General features: G+C 38.9%; 1 protein-coding gene across 1 annotated transcript in view; it reads right to left on the reverse strand.

The window, feature by feature from the left end:
- The window catches only part of Ralgapa2 (Ral GTPase activating protein catalytic subunit alpha 2), a 293361-nt gene that overhangs the window by 23397 nt on the left and 248547 nt on the right, over positions 1 to 21417 (reverse strand). The window lies entirely within an intron of this gene.

Genomic DNA, 21417 nt, shown 5'->3' on the forward strand with positions numbered 1-21417 from the left:
TCTGGAACACACAGCATTCAAATGTGTAATCAAAAACCAGTCACCAATAAAACTTATAGGCGTAACACGCCGAAGCAACTTTCCAGCTGTCTTAATAGGACCCCTGCGTGTGGCAGTCTTTCACAGGGCAGAAAGCAAATCTTCCCCTTTTGTGTGTGGCTTCTGTTTCCTTGGAAGGTGAATCATGCACTTCCAATAACAGGATAACGTCAGAACAATCTGACAATGGATGAAGGCACCACACGTACGACTTTATGAATTAACACTTGGGGAAGTCGGCATGATGTCTCATTTTCCCCTTCTTTATTATCAATGCAAAAGTTAAAAGATGTGTTTTGGTCATTTTGAAAATTGTGCTAATTCTTCAGGAAATAGGGAATGTGGATCAACATCAGTTTGTAATTTGTAGCTCCAAGAGAAGAAAAAGTAATATTAGCATTTCTCACTTTATCTTAAGACTACCTTTTCAAGATGGCCTCTTGAAAAATGTAAGTTGGTAATAATTATACCTTTCCAATTAGCTTCCAGTAGAGTCTGTGTTTTAAAATAGGCATGCACTTTTCTATTTTCTTTTGGTAAAGTATGCACATTGATTTCTAAATACGGATTCTTCCTCTTCCTACTCTGTTATATTCAAGGATGATTTCACACCAAGAGGTGACCAGAGACAATCTAGATCTGTGCCGTCTGATATGGTAGCCATTTATCACATGTGGCTATCTAGATTTAAATTTTAATTAATTAAAAGATAACATCTCAGTTCCTCTGTCCATTCTATTTCAAGTATTCAAAAGACATATGAGACTAGGGGTTACTGTTTGGGGTTTCCCAGAGATAGGGCATGCTCTTCATGGAAAGCAATACTAGAATTTCTCTTTAAGCTTGTTTTATGCAACTTTAAAATAAAAATAAAAAAAGAAGAAATGAGTTTGAAGAGTTCAAAAGTAGACCCTCTGATGATTTATAATCTGTCCTATAGGTGGTCACAACAGCCCCAGGCCTGGGCAGCATGAGCCAGAACTAGCTCCACGGCTGTGGGCTGAACTCCTGGTGACTTGCCTTAATGAACAGACTGCCAAACTTCCTCAGCAAGAGGCGCCTGCTCAGACCCAATTCTAGAGGGACCTACTAATGCCATTCACGTCTCATTATGAACACGCTTATTCTGCACAGCACTTGGCTGTCGCCAAGGCTCGGCCCTCCGTGTATGGCCCCAGCAAGCCGCTGGTCTGAGGAACAGCAGGGCGTTAGGCCTGAGTGGCCGTCTGGCGAACAGGCACTCTGACACTAAGCTGGCACGTGCTGGCCCAGCAGGGGCTGAGCGAGGCGTGACAAATTACTCAAAGAGCTGAGCTAAACTTATGGCTGACAACCACCTGAGCCTTCGGACCGCCGTGGCCCGCTGTCAACGCTCAATTCATGGCTCCCCCTTTCAATCCACAGTCTGCTTGTGGGCCTGGGTTAGAGCAGGCACGTCCCTCTAAAGACCTGTCATGCTCTGCCTAGTATCGTCCTGCTGTTTCCTGAAAGGTCCCACTGAGTCCAACACATCCACATACAGTGCTCAGGACAATGGTGAACAAAATAGAAATGTGTGTGCATTTTGCTAAATACTCCATGGAAGGCATATCTGGAAAGTGGCTTGCTATGTTAATCAAACTCACAATCAAACCTACAAAAGGGATGCTGTGCATGATGCCAAAGAAATTGACCCCAGACAGCAGCCCATCATTCTCATCCTGGATGACACTATTCAACTGTCATAAGCTTGTCCTTGTCAAGGCTGAGAAATCTGGGCTTCCAAGAGAAAGTCCAGAACTACATTTACAGGGGGCAATAATCAAGTTTTGAGATTTTCTGACTCAGTGAATATTTATGGTCTGACTCTTAAACTAAGGCACTATGGAAGACAGAACAAAAAGTTCCTTCCAGAACTGGATACTAGAGGAAGAAGTGTTCATTTAGCAGAAGATCCCCAATCTTACCATTTATGTCCTGGACTGTCACATGTAGCACATGCTTCCCCAACCTCCTAACTGCAGTGTTAACAGTGCTAAACTGGGTGTTGTCATTTAGACAAACATCCATTAGGGCTTGGGGTGAGACCAAGACATCATGAAATGCATTTTACTTGTGGCCTAAGCCAGGGCATGTAAACACCATGACAAAGAGAAAACAAATATCATCCTAGCTCTGGTAACATTTAGAAACAGCCAAGAGACTCACTGATGGCAAAAAACCATTTCTTTTAGTAGCCTTAAAAAAATGTCACCCTTGGATCTTAACTGAATTTATTAGTAGAACTACCAGTAAGGGTGATTTGGAGCCATATTATCTAATATTTTCTTATCTAACAACTCTTAGGGCTTCAGTGTTAGTTGCTTTCTATAAGAAAGGGCATCTGTAACTTAAATCTCAAAATACTTTTAAAGTCCTCCTCATGTGGAAGATATGTTAAAATGTACACTGAACATTGCCCACTGGTTGAAAGTCAGAGAACTCTGACTGAAAGCGGGTGGCTTAAGAAGCACCTAGTCACAAAATCTGGTATGTGTTTCAATGCTAGTCACTGCCCTTTTGTTCTATAAAAAGTCCAGTAACACATGAAACTTAGTTCTGTACTGAATTTCATTAAAGGTCACATATAGTAAGTACTTTTTTAAAGAGAAATTTGTCTCCTTGACTACTCAACTTAGAAAACATTCAAATTAGTAAGCAGAAATTCTTCTTGGTTTCTGGGTAGTTTTGAATTTCTTTAGTGACCCACTCTATCCATATTCCCATGTAGGGATCTTCTCAATTAGTAATAGTCCTCTACTTACATGTCTTCACTGGTTGTACTTTATCAAAAATTTCCAAGAGAAACAGACACACACTGCTAAATCTGTGTTGCAAGAGCCTGAGAATCCAAAACCATCCCTCCAATTTTACTTTGATTATTTGTTTTAATTTTTTAGAAATGATTGCAACAGCATGACTATAAGGAAGGAGCTTGCATTTTGATGAAAGAAGAGATTAGGTTTGAATTCTGGTCCTTTTCTCCTTAAGATGGAGTGCCTGGGGTAAACTGTTCCAACTCTTAGCCTTGGTGGTCTTACGTGCAAAATGGGAATACTGATGTGCTATCCAGGCTGCCTGGAGAACTAAAGAGAATCCTTAAAGCTTCTACCCAGGTTCCTGAAGAAGAAAGAAGTATGGTGAATCTGGATTGTCTGCTCCCTGACCCACTGAATATGGATTTATGGATGACATTCCAGAAAGAATGTAGTGGATAAAACAGGGGAAATTTCCAGTAGGGTTTTATTGCAAGCAAACCTCCTTATGTTAGATCCTCATGAACTGGAAAAGTCCTATGGCATCAATTTGACAGCAGAAAGTGGAAGGTCAAAGAGTTAAAGTGATTTATAGAGTCACAATTACTCTACGGTGGAATCAAGTCCAGAACCCAGGTCTCCTAACTTCCATTGCTCTCTGCAAAGTTGTGAATCCTAGCACACACAGGGTTAAGTTCAAGGTTGCAAAGTTGGGAGCTAAACTTTTAAATAGGACAATGTGGGCTATAAAAGTCAACTTGCAATTTATACTTCAGTACATAACTACATAACATTTAAGGGGCATCTCTACCCACAGACCATGCTGATTTCATAAAATACAGAAAAACCAACTATTACCCCATTTTAATTTCTCTTTGCTTATTCAAACTCTGTGTTGGTTGACTACTACTTAGCATTTTAACCTTCCATATTTTGGAATAACTGTCTTATGGCAAAGAAAAAAGAGAATGGTTTATAAGATGCTGTGCTGCAAACTGCATTTTCTTTTTAACCGTTCTAATTCCTCTTGCCTGGACCTTCTCTTAATTTTCCAAGAGTAGACATGATAACTCAGTTTGGTAAAATGGCCTCAAGGGAAGTTTGCTTTATGACATCAGTGTGTATGTTTTGTACTTATCCTTAATTTTTATTCCTAACTCTTGTAGTTCTTTAATACCAACACAAGCAAGTCCAGAGCTGGCCACCTTTATAACATTGCCTAACCTCTAACTCTACAGCAGTCTTCTGCAAAGGAGGGGAAGCCATGTTTTGGAATCAACTGGGAGATATCAGACAACCACATACCTGTCTGAAATGTTCAGGCAACTTAGCCTTTTCTGCCATTGTCCTATTCCCCCAAGTATGTGAAGGACATGGACATGGAAGCTGAGTTCAAGTGATTTTCTAGAGTCAGTTATTCCATGTTAGTTTCTGTAAATGACCATAAACTGAGTGGCTTAGAAATGAATTCTTTCACTAGTTATGGAAAACCAGAAGCTACAAATCTGCAGAGCCATGCTCACTTTATATCAGATGCTCCAGGAGAGATTCTGTTCTTGCTTTTCCTGTCCTTTTTTTTTTTTTTGTACTGAGGATCAAACTCAGGAGCATTTGACCACCAAGCCACATCCCCAGTCCTATTTTGTATTTGATTTCAAGACAGGGTCTCACTGAGTTGGTTAGTGCCTTGCCATTACTGAGGCTAGCTTTGAACTTGCAATCCTCCTGTTTCAGCCTCCCAAAATGCTGGGATTACAGGCATGTGCCACTGCACCTGTGTTCTGTGTATCTTTTATAAGGACACTTGGCATTCAGTTTAGCACCCATCTAGACAACCCAGAATGATTTTTATCAAAATCCTTAATCTATGCACAAGTTCCAGGGACTAATATTTGGACATATTTGGGGGGAGGTCACCATTTAGCCCACTCTATTTCTTGAGGGCACTGAATGAGGCAAGTTCAGGCAGGTTCATCCCTATATCACTCATACTTCTGAGCTTATAAACACTCTCCTTAAGTGGATAAAGGAATGCCTAGAATTTGTGTCTACTGCTTCAGGTTACAATATTACTAGTATAGTGGTATTATATTATAGTCCAGGTAAAGCAAATTGGAAGGAGAAGTTATAATTTGAAGTAAAATTATGTGTAGATGACAAAATAAGTGATATAAAACTTTTATAAGAATGTATGGGCAAATCCTTTATGACCTTGAAGTGTGGAAAATGTATGAAATAAAACAAAAACATGAACCATAAGGGAGAAGAAGTAAAGACGTAAAGTCTCAAGGTACTAAGGAGGAAGAAAGCATCTTGAAAACATAGCTGACAAAGGGTTAGTAGCTAGAATATGTAAAGAACTCTTAAAAATCCTGAAGGAAAAGACAATCCACTGGAAAAACTGGCAAAAGACCTAGGCATTCTCAGAGCTAAACTATGAATGGTCAAAAAGATACTCCATATGATTAGTAAACGGGGCTATTAGAACAATAATGATATGCAATTTTATATATACCAGATTGGCAAAACATAAAACATGTAATGTCAAAGAGGATATGGAGTACAGGAACTCACAGAACCTACCAGTGGGAAGCAACTGGCTCAACTTCTCAGGGAGGCAATTTGGCATTATTCAGGCAAGGGAAGAGATTAAAGTTCTAGGGGTCGATAAACCACTCTTTGGTTGTGAACTCTTGCACATGTGTGCTTGTTTAAAAAAGTTTATAACTATAGATAGAAAGTTTTTGCTGCAGATACCAGCAAAAGAACAAGGGGGAAATAAGCTGTTTTTAACTTTCTTGAGAAAAAAAAAAGCAAGTCACTCAAGAACACATTTAATGCAATTCTATTCATATAAATGTTAAAAGCAAGTGATAGTGAAGAATATTGCCCAGGGCTACCTCCATATGTAGAACAACAACAAAGAAGAGCAAGGAAATGATAACCATCTCTGGGCTGTGAAGGAGGCAGTACACAGGAGGTTTCAAATACATTGGAACAAATGGGGAATTAATTCAGAGACATGTTTTAGCATTCTTTAGTACTTATGTAAATGTTATGTTTTCTAGCATGTATGCATATTTCATAATAAAAATAAGTGATATGGTGGGAATGGAATATAGAACTAATCAAATGGATCTTTTCTCATCCATTAGAAAGATGAAATGAACTTCCTTATGTTTGTTAGGGAGAACAATGATTTAAAAAGTCCATTAGATTTAGAGAAAGTATACGTATACAAGATGTGCTATTTTTAGGGCCTTTGTTTCAGAAATAGACCAGAATGGCAGAGCTCAACATTTTCAAAAAGTCAGAGGAACTCTGTCAGATGGAATTCAAAGAGCTCATGTCAAACACAGACACAAATGGGGGTGGAGGTACTATACCAGAAAAATACACTTTTCTATATAAATTCTTTTTCAAGATAGAGCTACCAGGCACAAACACCAACAAAATGGGCTGGGCAGAATCTGGGAATGGCAGAAATATTACATATCTATCTATCTATCTCTATCTATCTATCTATCTATCTATACATATATCTTGTGTTGGTCAGATTTTCATTGCTGTGACTAAAATATCTGACAAGACCAACTTAAAGAAGGAAAGATTTATTTTGCTCCATGGTGTCAGAGGTCTCAGTCTATGGTTGGCTGGCTCCAAGGCAGAAACATCATGGTAGAAGGGCATGGCAGGGAGAAGCTTCTCAGCTCATGATAGTCAGAAAGGAGGGAGGAAAGAGTGGAAATTGGGAGGGGAAGAGAGAAAGAAAGGTGGGGACAGGGAGAAGGTTAGGGACAAGATAAAGTTCCCAAGGTAATGCTCCCGTGACCTACTTCCTCCAGCCATGCCCCACCTATCTACAGTTACCACCCAGTAGTCCATTCATATTATTGATCTATCAAATGGATTAATACACTGATGAGGTTACAGCTTTCAAGATCCAGTCATTGACTAAAAAGCCCCATCTCTGTATCTTGACACATTGGGGGCCATGCTTATAATATATAAGTTGTAGGGGACATTCCATGCCCAAACTATAATAGGCCTACATGTATGATTTCTCTACATGGTCCTAGTCTGCTCAGAAAACTTGATCTAAAGTAACTTTGTCATTTTTAAAAAACAAAACTATCTTCACTCAAATGTTCATTCATTAAAGAAATATGTACTGGGGTGGGAGTGTGGCTCAGTGGTAGAGTGCTTATCCTATCATGCACAAGGTTCTGGGTTCAATACCCTGCCATTCAGGGAATTTAAAAAAAAAAAAGGAAAGGAAAGTGTGCTGAATGTCCAGTCTGTCCGTCTGTGCCGGTTGGTAGTAGGCATGTAATTTAAGATAAGAGGAGGCCACCCCACGTTCAGCATACCCCTATGACACTATTTAAAAGACAAGGTTGAAGAACAAGGCAAATTGTCCTTATACTGGTGCCAGGAAGGAAGAGGGACACAGCAGGTCAGAGACCTCTCTGAAGAGGTGGCAGAGGAGCAGTTACCCAAGAGTGAGGTTGGGTAAGGTGGCAAAAGGACTGTAGGCACAGAGAATGACATGAGTTGGAAGGGGCTGGAGTGTTGTAAGGAGGAGAAGGAAGACTGGAGCTGTGGAGTGGAGAGAGGTGGCAGGAGGTGCAGGTCAACCATGGGCTGGGTCTGGGTCTGGGTCTGAATGGTTTCAGTCCAGAAAGCAATGTGATATGTGATCTCACTTTAGTATTTAGATGGCACTTGGAAGATGTGCACCACTAAGGAGAATTTAGAGTAGCTTGAAGGTCTGAAGGGGTCAATGCTGACTGGTACCACTATGTTCCACTAATATGGAGGTATAAGCACCTCCATATTCCACACTTACTCTTTGCATTTCAGAAAATAGATATATAATATATATGTTTTAGGCATATAATACACACACACACACATACACATGTGCACGCGTACACACACACACACACACACACACACACACTTGGGCTGTAGAAAGATAAAGGTTACTTACAGATTTGAAATGACCAGGACATCTGAAAATGGGCTTCAGCATAATTAGGAAGAATTGGCACAGAGAGGGTCATGTAGGGTGATATAATATATATATTATATTATATATATACACACACACACACACACTGTGTTCACTGTGGAGTAGAGAAAGAGTTAGAGGAAGGTGGTTTGTGTGTATGCACAGAAAGGCCTAGAAGGGAGATAGATAGGTGGAAAAGAAGTTAGTGAGGAGGAAGAGGTGGTGGGGGCTTCAGAAAGGCAATGGTGGAGAGAATGGTGGAGAGAAGGAAGAGAAGCTGCATGGGGCAGAGGTGCTGTGTGGGGCAGACACCTCTGGGCATGGGGTGCCCGCCATTGGTGAATGGGAGGCAAAAAAAGTCAGGGTACAACTCAGGAATCATTACTCAGGTGAGTATGAGAATGGTGTAGATGCTGATGAAAAGGGCCTGGGGAGGGAAGGCAGGGTTATTAGGGGTTAGGAGATGATCTTGGAGGATGGTGGTGGGGAGACTGCAATGCTGGGAAGCCCTGCTCCCACACTAGAGGGTGGGCAGAGGTAAAACAACAGGAAAGGGAGAGGGAGGGATGGAAAGAGAGCAGCTTGGCAAGAAGTCACAGGAGAAACATTTCTGGGAAAAGTAGCTGAGCCTCTTCTTTGATGCCCTTTTGTATCCTTAACACTTCCCCTGGCACCTGCCACCTGGTGAGATGCTCCACAGGAGGGTTTGGTTCGCATTTTCTTGCTAGAGATAAATGGATGAAACTCCATATGATCAAGACAGGAACAGAGAGAGACCAGTTATATCCTAAAGCCATACATTATTTCCATAAAAGTTTTGTTTGTTTTTCAGTGTAATGCAAATTTAAATGTGAAGACCAGTTAAGGCCCAAATAAATAAATGTCACAGCCTGGTGACAGATTTAGAGAATGACTTTACTAAACAATGTAACCACATAAAATGGATGTTTTGGAAAAGAAAATTAAACATGGAAAGGTATAAGACATTAGGTTTCAAGCCCTAATGATACCCTCCCTACTAGAGAGGAAGAGTTCACCACTGCTCAAAAAGAAGAAAATACCCATGTAACTAAGTTTAAGAATAATTCTGAGGAAATGATAAGAGCAAATGGAAATGGGAAAAAATAGATTTTCTTTAGGCTATTAAATTACAGGCTTTTGGAGGTCTACTCTTGTGTCATTATGTCGCTCCAGCATGGAGAACTAACACTCTCCTTCTTCGAATCTGAGATACTCCAAGGGTGCAGTAGACTTGGTCTATATTTTTACTGGAAATGTTCAAACCAGTTCTTCCCAGGGGATTGATTTGTGAAGGAGCACATCCTTAATTATAGCATTTTCCATTTCCATCCTGTCCAATTCTCCCAGTGCACCTCACCTTCTGTAAATCACCAAGCGAGAAAATGCCCCGTGATACTGTCGCTCAAAATCTCACATCAGTAAAAATATAAGTGACAAGAAAATTAGTCATTCGGGCTATTTCAAGACTAGTGAAAGTGCTGTCAAATTGGGTGAGAAAAGATTCAACAGTCTACTTCGCTGATGAAAACGACTGAAGAAGTGAGGAATCAATATGAACAATAGAAAACCTGAGAGTTCTGCCACGTTTATGCCAATAACTTGATTTCTGGGAGGAAGGGAGTCAATGTCACTTGAACTGTTTCTCTTTCACAGGTTTTTCACTTGTCCTAAAGATATGATCTTGATCTTAATTATAGAGATGACCACTGCTGACATTTTGTTGGCATTTAATATCCACAAAGTAACAACTAAATTGGAAAACAATTAGAAACGCAGAACCATCTCGAAATGCCTTGAATCCTGTTTGTGGCAAAGCATTAAAAAAGCATACAATTAAATAGCAATATATGTGGATTTTAAACTAACTTTATCATCACTGGCTACAAGTGGAAAAAAATTATTAAATAAATCACATTACAGGTATTATTAATGCAATATAATTTGAATGGAGTTACCTAATATTTACTCTTTAACTACTCTGATCTTGAAGGCAAAAGCCACTTCCCTTTGGTCTACAGATCAGTTTGTATCTAGGTTGATTCTAAGAATAAAATATAGTCATGATGATATATGTTAGATCATCAGAAAACAAAACTGACAAAAACCAAAAAAAAAAAAAATCATCTATGGCAGGTATTCTGGTTATGGTGGCATCAGAATATTCTCAACTGCTGCCCATGGACAACCTGACTAGGCCCAGGCTTGGCAGAAGTAAATTTTGTGGTCCAAAGAATTTGCCTCAGGATCTGAACAGATTTTCTTGATTTTTCATATCTGAAAGTAATTTTTGGAGAAATAGTTCATTTTCATGATGTTTATAAATTTTGAGCCATTATTAAGTTTTTTCTTCTGTGCTTTAAAAATAATAAAAATACACATATTTAGAAGGAGAAAATTATATATAACATAAAATAATTATAAATGGCTTAAAGGCATCTGAGTTTTCCAGGAAGATATTCACTTAATACAAAATTATCAGATGACAAGAAAAACTGAAAGAAAAGTTAGGGGTTTACCAAATGACAGTGACCTACAAAATGAGGAAAAAGGCTCATGTGAAGCTTGCTAAATGAACTTCCCGGCCTATTCAGACTGTTGGAGTGGATGCACTGGGTGTTCCTGTATACCTGAAGGATAAATATCACTGCTGACCTGCACCTGAAACTCAATACACACCATAGACTTATCAGAGCTAAAAAGTAATGCCACAAATATGGAAACTTAACTGGAAATTTTGGGGAATTCTAATAACAAAGCTCTTCCATGACCCAAAGTAGCAAAACTATGCTTGCCACTTCATATTAAAGCCACTGATTTTTGACTATTAGAAATAGTACCTTGGGCTGGGGATGTGGCTCAAGTGGTAGCGCGCTCGCCTGGCATGTGCGGGGCGCTGGGTTTGATCCTCAGCCCCACATAAAAATAAAATAAAGATGTTGTGTCCACCGAAAACTAAAAAATAAATATTAAAATAAATAAATAAATAAACAGTTTAAAAAAAATAGTACCTGATGCATTTACTTGCTTAGGCAGAAGCCACACAGTGTGGACACGGAGGTTGAGCCACCACTTGGGATGGCACCGAGAGATATCTTCAGGACTGCTTGGACTACAGGCACAGTCAGCCTGTCAACACATATTGGCTCTGTGCAAACTCCAAAGGGTCAGATGAGAATGGGGACATTGGTCTCATTAGCATCATGACTGGGAAAGTGATTTTGAGCAGCTGGAGGGCAAAAATACCTCTTTTACTTCTTTACATCTGTCTCAGCATTTGCTTCAACATTTGGGAAAAAACAAACAAAGCAAAAGCAACAACCAGGAAGCATACATTAGTTACTTAAATATTGTAATGGGAATTCTTTTTCAATGCTGCAGATGGAACCCAGGGCGTGCACATGCTGGGCAACTGCTCTACCATTGAGCGGTATCCTCACTCCCTGTGGAGGGAAATTTTGATGTTTTGCTATCAAGGGTGGTCACAAAAATTCCCAGGGGCTGCTGAAATTACTTTGATTTCCTAGCACGTTCAACTGTGCTATTCTATACCTTCTGCTCATTTTGATTCTATTCTATGAAAAGAAAAAAAATATACACATATAGTACATTAATCTGCTTTGATGAAAGACTAGCTCTGTGATTGGGGATGTCACTGAAGTGCTTTCCAATGAAAAGAGTAGAGAAATCATCTACCTCCTGAGGAATCCCCAGCAGAAGCACACTGGGTTGAATATCTCATAAGGTGACCATGCATTCCTGTGATATTCCTAATTGGTGGTGAGTAAGGTAAATTGTCTATCATGATACCAGAGGAAGACAAAGAAAAATACATGTTGAGGTCTCTCATGGTCTTTTTATAGAGGATGACATTGAAGGGCACATTAAATGTGACAAAAATGAAGTGAGGTGTTTTATTCTAGGCCCCTCAGATAGTACCAGTAACCTGACTTGTAAGTCCTGGCTCCCAGCGACAGCTCTCCCTCTTGACATCAAGAGTTTCCTCCAAAAGAAGAGACAAGTGACAGCACCACTAACAGAAGCCAAGTTCTACCCACTCAGGTTTTAGTGGAAATTGAAGGAGGAAATGAAAGCCTTTCCCACCAACTCCAATCAAGATACTATCATTCAACAAATTCAGAGGAAAGAAAGTTTATGATGTTTAGAAAGATTTTCTCTGCCTAATAACTAAACAAACCTCAATGCTTGCATCTCAAGTAAGTGTCTTTGATCTTACCACGCCAGTGAGAGAAACCTCTGTGGGTCAGAGTAAGGACAAGAGTGACAGTTTCACTAAATTACATCATTGTGGCTATAAGGTGAGGGTCTTTGCAGTATGGTGGCACACCAGGCCCTTTTATCCTGCACATATTAATGCAGAGGCTTCTGTCCCTGTACTCATTTCTTTCTTAGAATTCTCCATGACTGACTGGTCTGTGTGCTGGTGTCCTCCTGTACCCTGTATCTGGTGAGAGCTAATGGGGGATGCTATGTGTGTGCTTCTTGTCCTCCAGTACCTCTGGGTGTCATCATTATGCACGTGCTATAGTAGCCCCTTGGCTTTCACTTGACATGGATAGCACTAGTGTCCCTCAAGTGGTTGGTTATAGGGAAGCAATTTTCTATGTGAGCTGTGACTAGATCTGGCTCAGGATGGAAAGTGGGAAGTAAGAAAAGGGATTGTGTTCCATCTTCTTTTGTACTTGGAGGACATGTCATCAGGTGCAGAGCAGACATTAAGTTTCTTCTGACATTTGGACCACACATTCAATATTTCCTCAACATTTTAGTAGGTCCTTCTGATACCTAAACATTTTCAACTTTTAAGAGTAATACTAAAAAAAAAGAGTAATACAGAAGGACACAATAAGGCGAGGGGCACTAGGGAAGAATAGGTTACCTTAGATTAGGTAGAGGGAAGTGATGGGAGGAGAGGGGAGGGGATGTGGGGATAGGAAAAATAATAGAATGAAACAGACATTATTACTGTATGTATATATGTGACTGCATGACCAACATGATTCTGCAAAATGTGTACTCAGAAAAATGAGAAATTATATCCCATCTATGTATGATATATCAAAGTGCATAAATGCATACTACTGTCATGTAAAACTAATTAAAACAAATTTGAAAATTAAAAGAAAAGAGTTAATACAGAAGGAAATAAGGAAACAAGACTGTCCCACTGGGAACAAAGATCAGAATTAGAAATCTCTCATGATAATGCATGCTTTCAAAAGAAAATGTCAAATAAAAAAGGATGAATGTTTATATTTTGATTTTCTATGTCATATTGTGGGATTATACTACTTTGCACTTTAATGAAAACTGTCTGCTTTTACATTTTATATGCAAAATTTCCTGTTCAAGATCCCCTTCAATCTGACTAAAATATACCCTTAGAATGTACAAAAAACGGAAACAACCCTGAATGCTGTTAAACATAACATTCCCAACTCATACAATTGTCTGGGACTTTCCACATTTAAGCCTTATAGAGTCACTTGATATTATCTTCATGACTAAAAAGATAACTGCAGTATTACTTAAAATTATAATCAAATCAATCTCTTGCAAATTAAGACACTAACTCTTGGAAAAATAGCCAAATTGAATTAGGTGTGTCTTTTCTTGATAGATCAAAAGCAGCTCCATTAAGTCAGCAGTTTTTATATTAATGGCATGAGACATGGTCCAGATGAGGAAAATGTCTTTGGGAGCCATTCTGTATTTTATTTAAAGAGAGATGGAGATGTTTCTCAGTTTATAAAGGAAGCAGAGTTGTATTGCAGGTCCCTAGGCCAGAAGATCAGGTCTGATCCCACTGTGGCAGTCCACCACACCAGAAAGCCCAGCTTCATCTTCCCTCCTTATTCCTTATTTCTTTCCATAATTGTGTCTGTCACCCACCAATCCATCATCCATCCTTTGGATATTTACTCTTAGTGAATATCCTAGATAGACATAATTTTTCCTTCAAATAAAAGAAAAGCACTTCCTTGCTATTAGACCCTCTTCTAAATCCTTGTTTCTAAGAGTATTTTGGAGGATTCTCAAACACGTATCATGGTAAGGTTACTTTATAATTAGCCTGAGTTCTGTTTGAACTATATCTCAGAATAAAAAATATGGAATCATTATGAAATAAAACCAATTTATCCAGTGTTGGCATGATGCTCTCCACTCATAAAGCCCTTTTATAGCCATGAACTCATCAGACCCTTTGGGAAACCTCAAACCACAGATAAGAAAGCAGAGGTAGAGATGATCTGGAGCTCACCCAGCTAATAATAAGCAGGGCTCAACCCTGAGTCCAGACTGAGTTGTGATGCATGGATGGGTGAATTGCCCTGAGGCCATAGGCAAAAAACTTATTCCAAAAAATGTATATACCCTCAAATGCTGGCCTCTTTCTCCTCCCTTACACATTCAGCTTCATATTTCAAATTTCTTTTTTAGTTAGGAAGTTTGAAATGTTCAATGTTAAGTTAATTTACAAATACTATTGCTTCGTTCTGACAGAAGAATGAGAATAGACAAATAGATCCTTCTGTTTCCTTCCAGAAGCAAAGTAGCACAAAATAAATTGGCAATTTTTATAGCTAATCTGGCATAAATGGTGACTTCCTAGCTAAATTATTATCTGTATTACTGATGGAAGAATCCAGAATTTGAAGTAATAAGCTATATTAATTCAATCCTTTCCTTTATGCATCAAGGTTTGGGAAATTTAAATGAGCTCATTTAAGTAAAAATTACTGGGCTTATTTCTGACCACATTTTGAAGAAAACTAATGCAGAATTTCAAAGTTTTATTAATTGACTATTTTGTATGAACATTTTCAATGAGAGAACGATTTAGCACCATCAGATATGGATTATTAAATCATAACATGCTTTAACATGCTATGTTAAAGAGAACAACAGAGCTTTCCCATAAAGATCCATGTGGCTTTTGCTCCACAATCAAACACTGAGAAGCAGCAAGATTTCTTCAGCTGCCATCTTCCAAGAGTAATAAAGCTTCTGGAAAATCCTTACTTTTAATTATGTACCACTTTGTGTCATTAAAAAAAAAAACACTGAAGAGGGTAAAATCATTTGTGCAATGACTCTGCATAAAAGAGGGACTAGAAATTCAGGCCTGATGTTTCATATGCCATCGCAGAAAGCCTGGTTAAAATAAAACACTGATTACAGATGCAAGTGTTTACCTTACTCTAACCAAGATATCATTCCAGCAGAACTCAGGCTAATGATAATGCAACCTTGCCCTGATATGTTTTAGACTTCCCCCAGTACTATAACATTCAGTAAATGGTTGAGTATCACAGGAGTCAAGACTTAAGACTGAAGAACAGTGATGTAGGAAGCATTTGATAAAAATTATAGGATGGGATGAATGAATGGGTGGATGGATGGATGGATGGATGAATGGATGGGATATGTGGATTGATGTGATGAATGGATGGATAAATGAGTGGGCTGATGGGATGGCTACATGGATTGCTATATAGCTGTAGGCAAGTCATTTGCCCTGAGAACTCCCATCTCCTCATCTGTACAAGGGGGTTCTGAGGTGACCTACAGGACCATGTTGCAGTGAGGCAAATGATGACATATATATACCTGTTTTATCATAGCAGCAGCTATTGGTACTTGTAGTACTCTAGGTTGCATGAAGCAGCTGGAAAAAGAGAAACAAGGTGTTTGGAGCCCTGGCATCACAGAGCAAAAGCACTTGAAGATGGGCTTGGGCCTGTGCACTCATGCATTCTGACTCTGTGGTTAGGCATCTGGCTTAGAGTTATGGGCCTTGCCAGCAAGAGTAAGGCAGGATGATCTTCCCCTTTATGGGTAAAAGGTTTTATGACCTCCTTGTCCCAAGGCCTGAATGCTTCATCTAACATTTGAGAAATATTTCAGGGGATGTGTTTTTCTTGATTAAAAACTGAAATATGGGGACTAGGCACTAGAACAATGTCATTTGAGTTCTAAAAATGTGAGTCCCCCCTAGAGTATATTCTAAAACTGATCAAGTATATTGGTGATTTACATTGTAATTGATGTTTCTGACTGCTCTCACCCACCCCCAATGACTGTGTAGAACTATCATTTTGGAAACCTCTTTCTATTCCTATACTGCTTTTACCTTCCTGACTTCCCACATCCATGTGAGACAGCACAGATGGAGTCTCACTCTTTTCTGAAACATCTTGCATGTATGTCCCTGGGGCCACCAGTACACATTTTCTGTAGACCCCAATGGTCAAGAAGACTACATGAATTAGAGAACTTTTTTTTTTTTTTTGGTCCTGGGGATTGAACTCAGGGGCACTTGGTCATTGAGCCACATGCCCAGTACTATTTTGTGTTTTATTTCAAGACAGGGTCTCAGCATGTTGCTTAGTGCCTTGCCATTGCTGAGGCTGGCTTTGAACTTGTGATCCTTCTGTCTCAGCCTCCCAATACACTGGGATTACAGGCGTTCACCACTGCACCCAGCTATGAGAGAACATTTTAAAAAATACTTTTAGAGGGGCTGGGGATGTGGCTCAGTGGTAGAGTGCTTGCCTAATATGCATGAGGTGCTGGGTTTGATCCCTGGCACAACTTAAGTATTGTGTCCATTTATAAATTAAAAAAAAATATTTTTACATATTCTTAATCAGTGGTAATTATTTTTTGAGTTCATGAAGGACATAAAAGACATGTAAGTCATGGCCCCTATCTGAAGTAGGCTTCTGGGTTGTGCTTATAAATAAACTAGGCATTGAGGGAAGGGAGCTGGCTCTAACATTTGGTGTAGTTGGAGGGTTTTGTGAAGCAAATAAATAAATAAATAAATAAATCAGATTGAGTGAAATCTACACAGGAATAATGAGGCATTTCCCAAGAAGCCATGCCCCAAGAAGTAGGGGAACATAAGATACCCTCATAAGTAGGAGTGAGAGGCACAAGAGTCTAGACCAACACTAGTACTGGGAGTTAGCATTGAGGACCCTGAGAAAAAACACTTGACTGACAGGCAAGAAAGAAAGGGAGGTGTGACTTGGTTCAGGTGTCTTCATAGAAAGCCCCAGAAACCATCTTGGGTGATACCTCTGGGAGGAGGAGGAGTCCAGATAGGCAGAGGACATTTCAAAGACCAGACAGTGCAGAGAAAATGAAAATTTAATCATGCATCATACTTTATAATTTCTAAAATTTTAGGTATAATTTGTAAACTGTTGTAAGTTACTATAAAATTATCCTTGAGACTGAGGGATGGAAACATGCAAAACAAATTTAAGCATTATGAATACAGATAATACTAATGTACCATATAATGCAAAACTGCTGAACAGTAGATTCTAAACTTTCTTGCCACAAAGAAACAACAGGTATGTAAGGTGGTGGATATGCTAATTAGCCTGATTTACTCATTCTGATGTATACATGTATAACATCACATTATACCCCATAAATATATGCAATTGTTATTTGCCAATTAAAAGAAAAATTAAAAATGAAGTAAGTATTGTTTTATTCTGATTCTCAAAGTGAGCACATGTTGCCATATCACGAACATCATGGAGAGAGAATGTGTACACCTCTGGAAGCAGCAATGCTTTCTAGAATAGACCTGTGTCCTATGTGTTACATCTACATGAAGTTCAAGTAAAGGTTACATGTTTAATGAGAAGTATCTGCTAATATGACTTGCATAGATTTAATAAGAGCAATAATAAGTGAGGTTCACATCCGTCAACTTGTAGCTAATGATAAATTGTATTTAAATCATTGAAATACTAAACCTGTTTTGTTTTTTTTTTTTTTTTGGTGCTGGGGATCAAACTTGTGAATTATAGGGAAATCATAAATCTTTTTTAAAAAAATATTTTTTAGTTGCCAGTGCATTATTTATTTTATTTCTTTATTTATATGTGGTGCTAAGGATAGAATCCAGGGTCTCACACATGCCAGGCAAGCGCTCTACCACTGTGCCACAACCCCAGTCCCAATCTCTTTTATTTTTAAAGCAGTTGGTGAGAGAAATCCTAGGGGCCGTGAAAAAGGAACTACTAAGCTGGAGGGTTAGTGACTGCTTTCACTGTGAGAATTCAGCAGGAGAGCAAGCCACATTTTCTGTGATGATCGAACCACCACTACAGAATATAATACCTAGGTCAATTTGCTACAGAGATGGGTCCTAGGATGTGATTGTCTTATTGAGTCTGTCGATGAGCAACTGCTAGGACTCTCATTTAGTGATTATAATTAGCTGGCTGTTACAAGCCAGGTGAGCACCATGGGTTAAGTAACTGGGAGAAAGGTCAAGTTACCAGGCACTGGTACCTCAGCTTGGTGACAATGCTAATCTTACTAAAGGTGAGCACATACATGGTCATTTCAGTAGTCACCCAATGTGATTTAACTTAAATGTTTTGGAGGATAAATAAAAGATTTCTACCTGGATTAAAAAAAATCACTTAATACCATCTAATTCCCCTGAGTAGGAGAGATTTAAAAACAAACAAACAAAAAAAAGCCACAGCATTTTCCTTACAAAACAGGTAACACTGACCATTTCAAAAAGAGAAGGCATCGAGTAGTTCAACATGGGAAAAGCAGATTCTGCCAAATAACACATACATGGGAAAGCCAAGAATTAAAAAAAACTTGAAATGATTTATTTTGAAAGAACAAATTCTATTCTCTCTCCAAAAAGCCTTCTCTCTGAATTTTTATGTTACTTTTATTTTTAACTTGCTGGCCTCTTCTTTTTGCTAGGGAGTCACAGAGAATGTTAATGCCTGAGTTCCTGCAGTTGTCCATCTTTGAACTGACCATGTGAGAGCAGATCTGCTCTGTGCAGCTTGTCTCCCCCAGGCCAAAGGTACAACCTCTGCTCCAGCTGACTGGAGGTACTTCTCTGGTTTGTTGATGTGTCCCAGCACCTCCTAAGTGAATTTTGACCACTCTAAAAAGTCTCAATTTTAAGAAATCGTGCAAACTGAGAGATAATCCATTCTGCCATTTCATTTCATGCCATGACAACAAACATCTATAACATTTCTAGCCATCTGTCCATAGACATATTTACCAATCCTACTACATGCTAATCAATTGGGCACAAGGAGTTTCGTTTATAATTTTCAGAAAACCTGACAAAGAAGGCATTAAACTTCTTACATTACAACTGAAAAAACTGAGGCTCTGAGAAGTTAAAGATTACCTCAAAAGCAAACCAACAATGGCAATTTCATATGGTTCTGGAGTCCCAGAAAGGGTCTGGAAAGGGGTATCTAATTTCCACAAGATGCCAGGACAAGAAGTGTCCCAGGGTTTGGAGGTTTCAAAATTTTTGTAATATGTGCATAGCCTTTTACTGGTTAAACATCCCTAATCCAAAAATCCAAATCTAAAAGGCATAAGATTTTGAGCATCACTCAAGACATTTCAGATTTCAGAGCATTTAGGATTTTGTACTTTTGGATTAGGGATGCTCAACCTGTATACTTAGAGAGGAAGGACATCTAAATCTAGATGGGGGAAGGTGGAGGACTTGGAGAAGAAACTAGGGTCATGCACAGGAGAGACTCTCCAGAGGCTGGGAGTCTCTGAGAAATGAGGACTAAGCCTTCCAATGTAAGCAATAAATACAAACTCAATTTTAAAAATGCAGTACTTTTCTGTAAAGCTGCACTAACAGTTTGACTTATCTCACAAAGTTCAAATACTTTCATATGAAGTATAACAACTGCAAAGATTCATGAACAACCCTCATTTAAAGCAGGTTCTTTAATTTTGTAATTAATGCATTCTCTATTACATCTAATCAGCAACACGAACCTAGAGGACTATAGGGACAAAGTCACCTGATAAATGTTTTGAATGTAGTTTTTGAGAATTAAGACAATATTCATGAAGTCCTTGGACTGGAACTTCTGCTTTACCACATAATAGGCAAATGCTAAAATATTTTTCAAATGCAGTATGTATCCATGAAACTCTGGAATTTATCACAACAGAAGGTAGATAAAATAAAAAAGAAAAATTCCATAATGTATATTTTAAATAGTAAAACAAAGTACACTTAGTAAAAGTTGAGATAAATTTTTGTTTTGGCTTTTTTGTACCAAAACATACTTGGTTTTAATCATAGCTTTTTAGGTATAACACAGAGTTGTAAAGTATCTACAGTGGGAGGAGAGGGAAGAAAGAAGAGGAATGGTGATGGTCTACATATGTCCATGACTTGGTGTCCATTTGGGGTCTGAACAAAACTATCGAAGAACACAAACTCTAGCAAATTAATTGAGCCAGGTCAGTTTGTTAAGAATACAGTACGCACAAGAAAAATGAAAACAAAAATAAGGCAATTTTTAAGAAACACAGCATCTACCAAACAAGTGACTCAGCCACACACACACTGGTCTCTCAGGGGGATCCATGAGAAGTGCCAGCAGCTTCTCTCAGTGAGGGTCCTGGGGAAGATACAGAGCTAAAACCCACAGTTAGCAACTAAGCCTGAGATTTTAAGATTACAGGTTAAGCATCCCTAATCTGAAAACCTAAAATCTGAAATGCTCCAGAATCTGAAACTGAGTGTCAATACAATGCCACAAGTAGAAAATTACACATTTTGACGCTTTGTTTTATTCACAAAATTATTAAAAATATTGTGGAGAGCTGGGGATGTAGCTCAGTATTAAGAGTGTTTGCCAGGTGTGGATGGCTTTGGATTTGATCTCCAGCATCATTATATAAGTAAATAAATAAACAAACAAAACTGATGTATATGAAACAGAAATAAATTTTGTGTTTGGACTTGGGGCCCATTCCCAAGATATTTCATTATGTATATGTAAATATTCCAGAATCTAAAACAAATCTGAAATCAGAAACACTTCTAGTCCCAAGCATTTCAGATGAAGGACAGTCAACTTGTATTAAGTTCAAAGCTGGAGTAGATGGAAAAACATCCAAGTGGAAATGCTCTCATCCTCTTCAGAGTTCTTCAGTGAACTGTTTCAGTTGCACCCTAATGAATGGCTAAGGATAAGTCACCAACATACTGACACTAAAGCAGGGACAGGCCACTCATATAGCTAAATGCCCAGAAGTGAAGACCAAAGGCAGAGAGGATCATGTCCTTGATGGGAAGTGGTAGTTTCAAAGCTGTTTGCCATCATCTTTTATCTATTTGGGGCTAGAGGGTTGTGTTGAATTTCTTTTTACAGAGAGGCATACAGATTGAACTTAGGAGAACCAACTAAGTTATACCTAGTTGTTGTACTCTATGCCCTGAAGCAGACACATGAAATCTGAGAGATGGCTCTGATGTGGAATCTTCCCCTACAGTTCCAGACTTTTTCATAAGTGGTGAACATCACAGTCCAGTTTTCTCACAGAAGGCCCTACAAAGCCACCTTTATATTGTGTGTTGGTGATAGATCCCTTGAAAGCTATTGGGAGCCTCCTGGCCCTTGACTCAGCCCTGGTTGAGTGGAGTCAGGATGTGAGACAATGAGAAGGATAGATGAGTCCTTTGGAGTCATGAAACGAAGTTCTACCATAATGAGG

Source organism: Marmota marmota, unplaced genomic scaffold, assembly GCF_001458135.2.
Source record: "Marmota marmota marmota unplaced genomic scaffold, marMar, whole genome shotgun sequence".
NCBI lineage: Eukaryota > Metazoa > Chordata > Mammalia > Rodentia > Sciuridae > Marmota > Marmota marmota.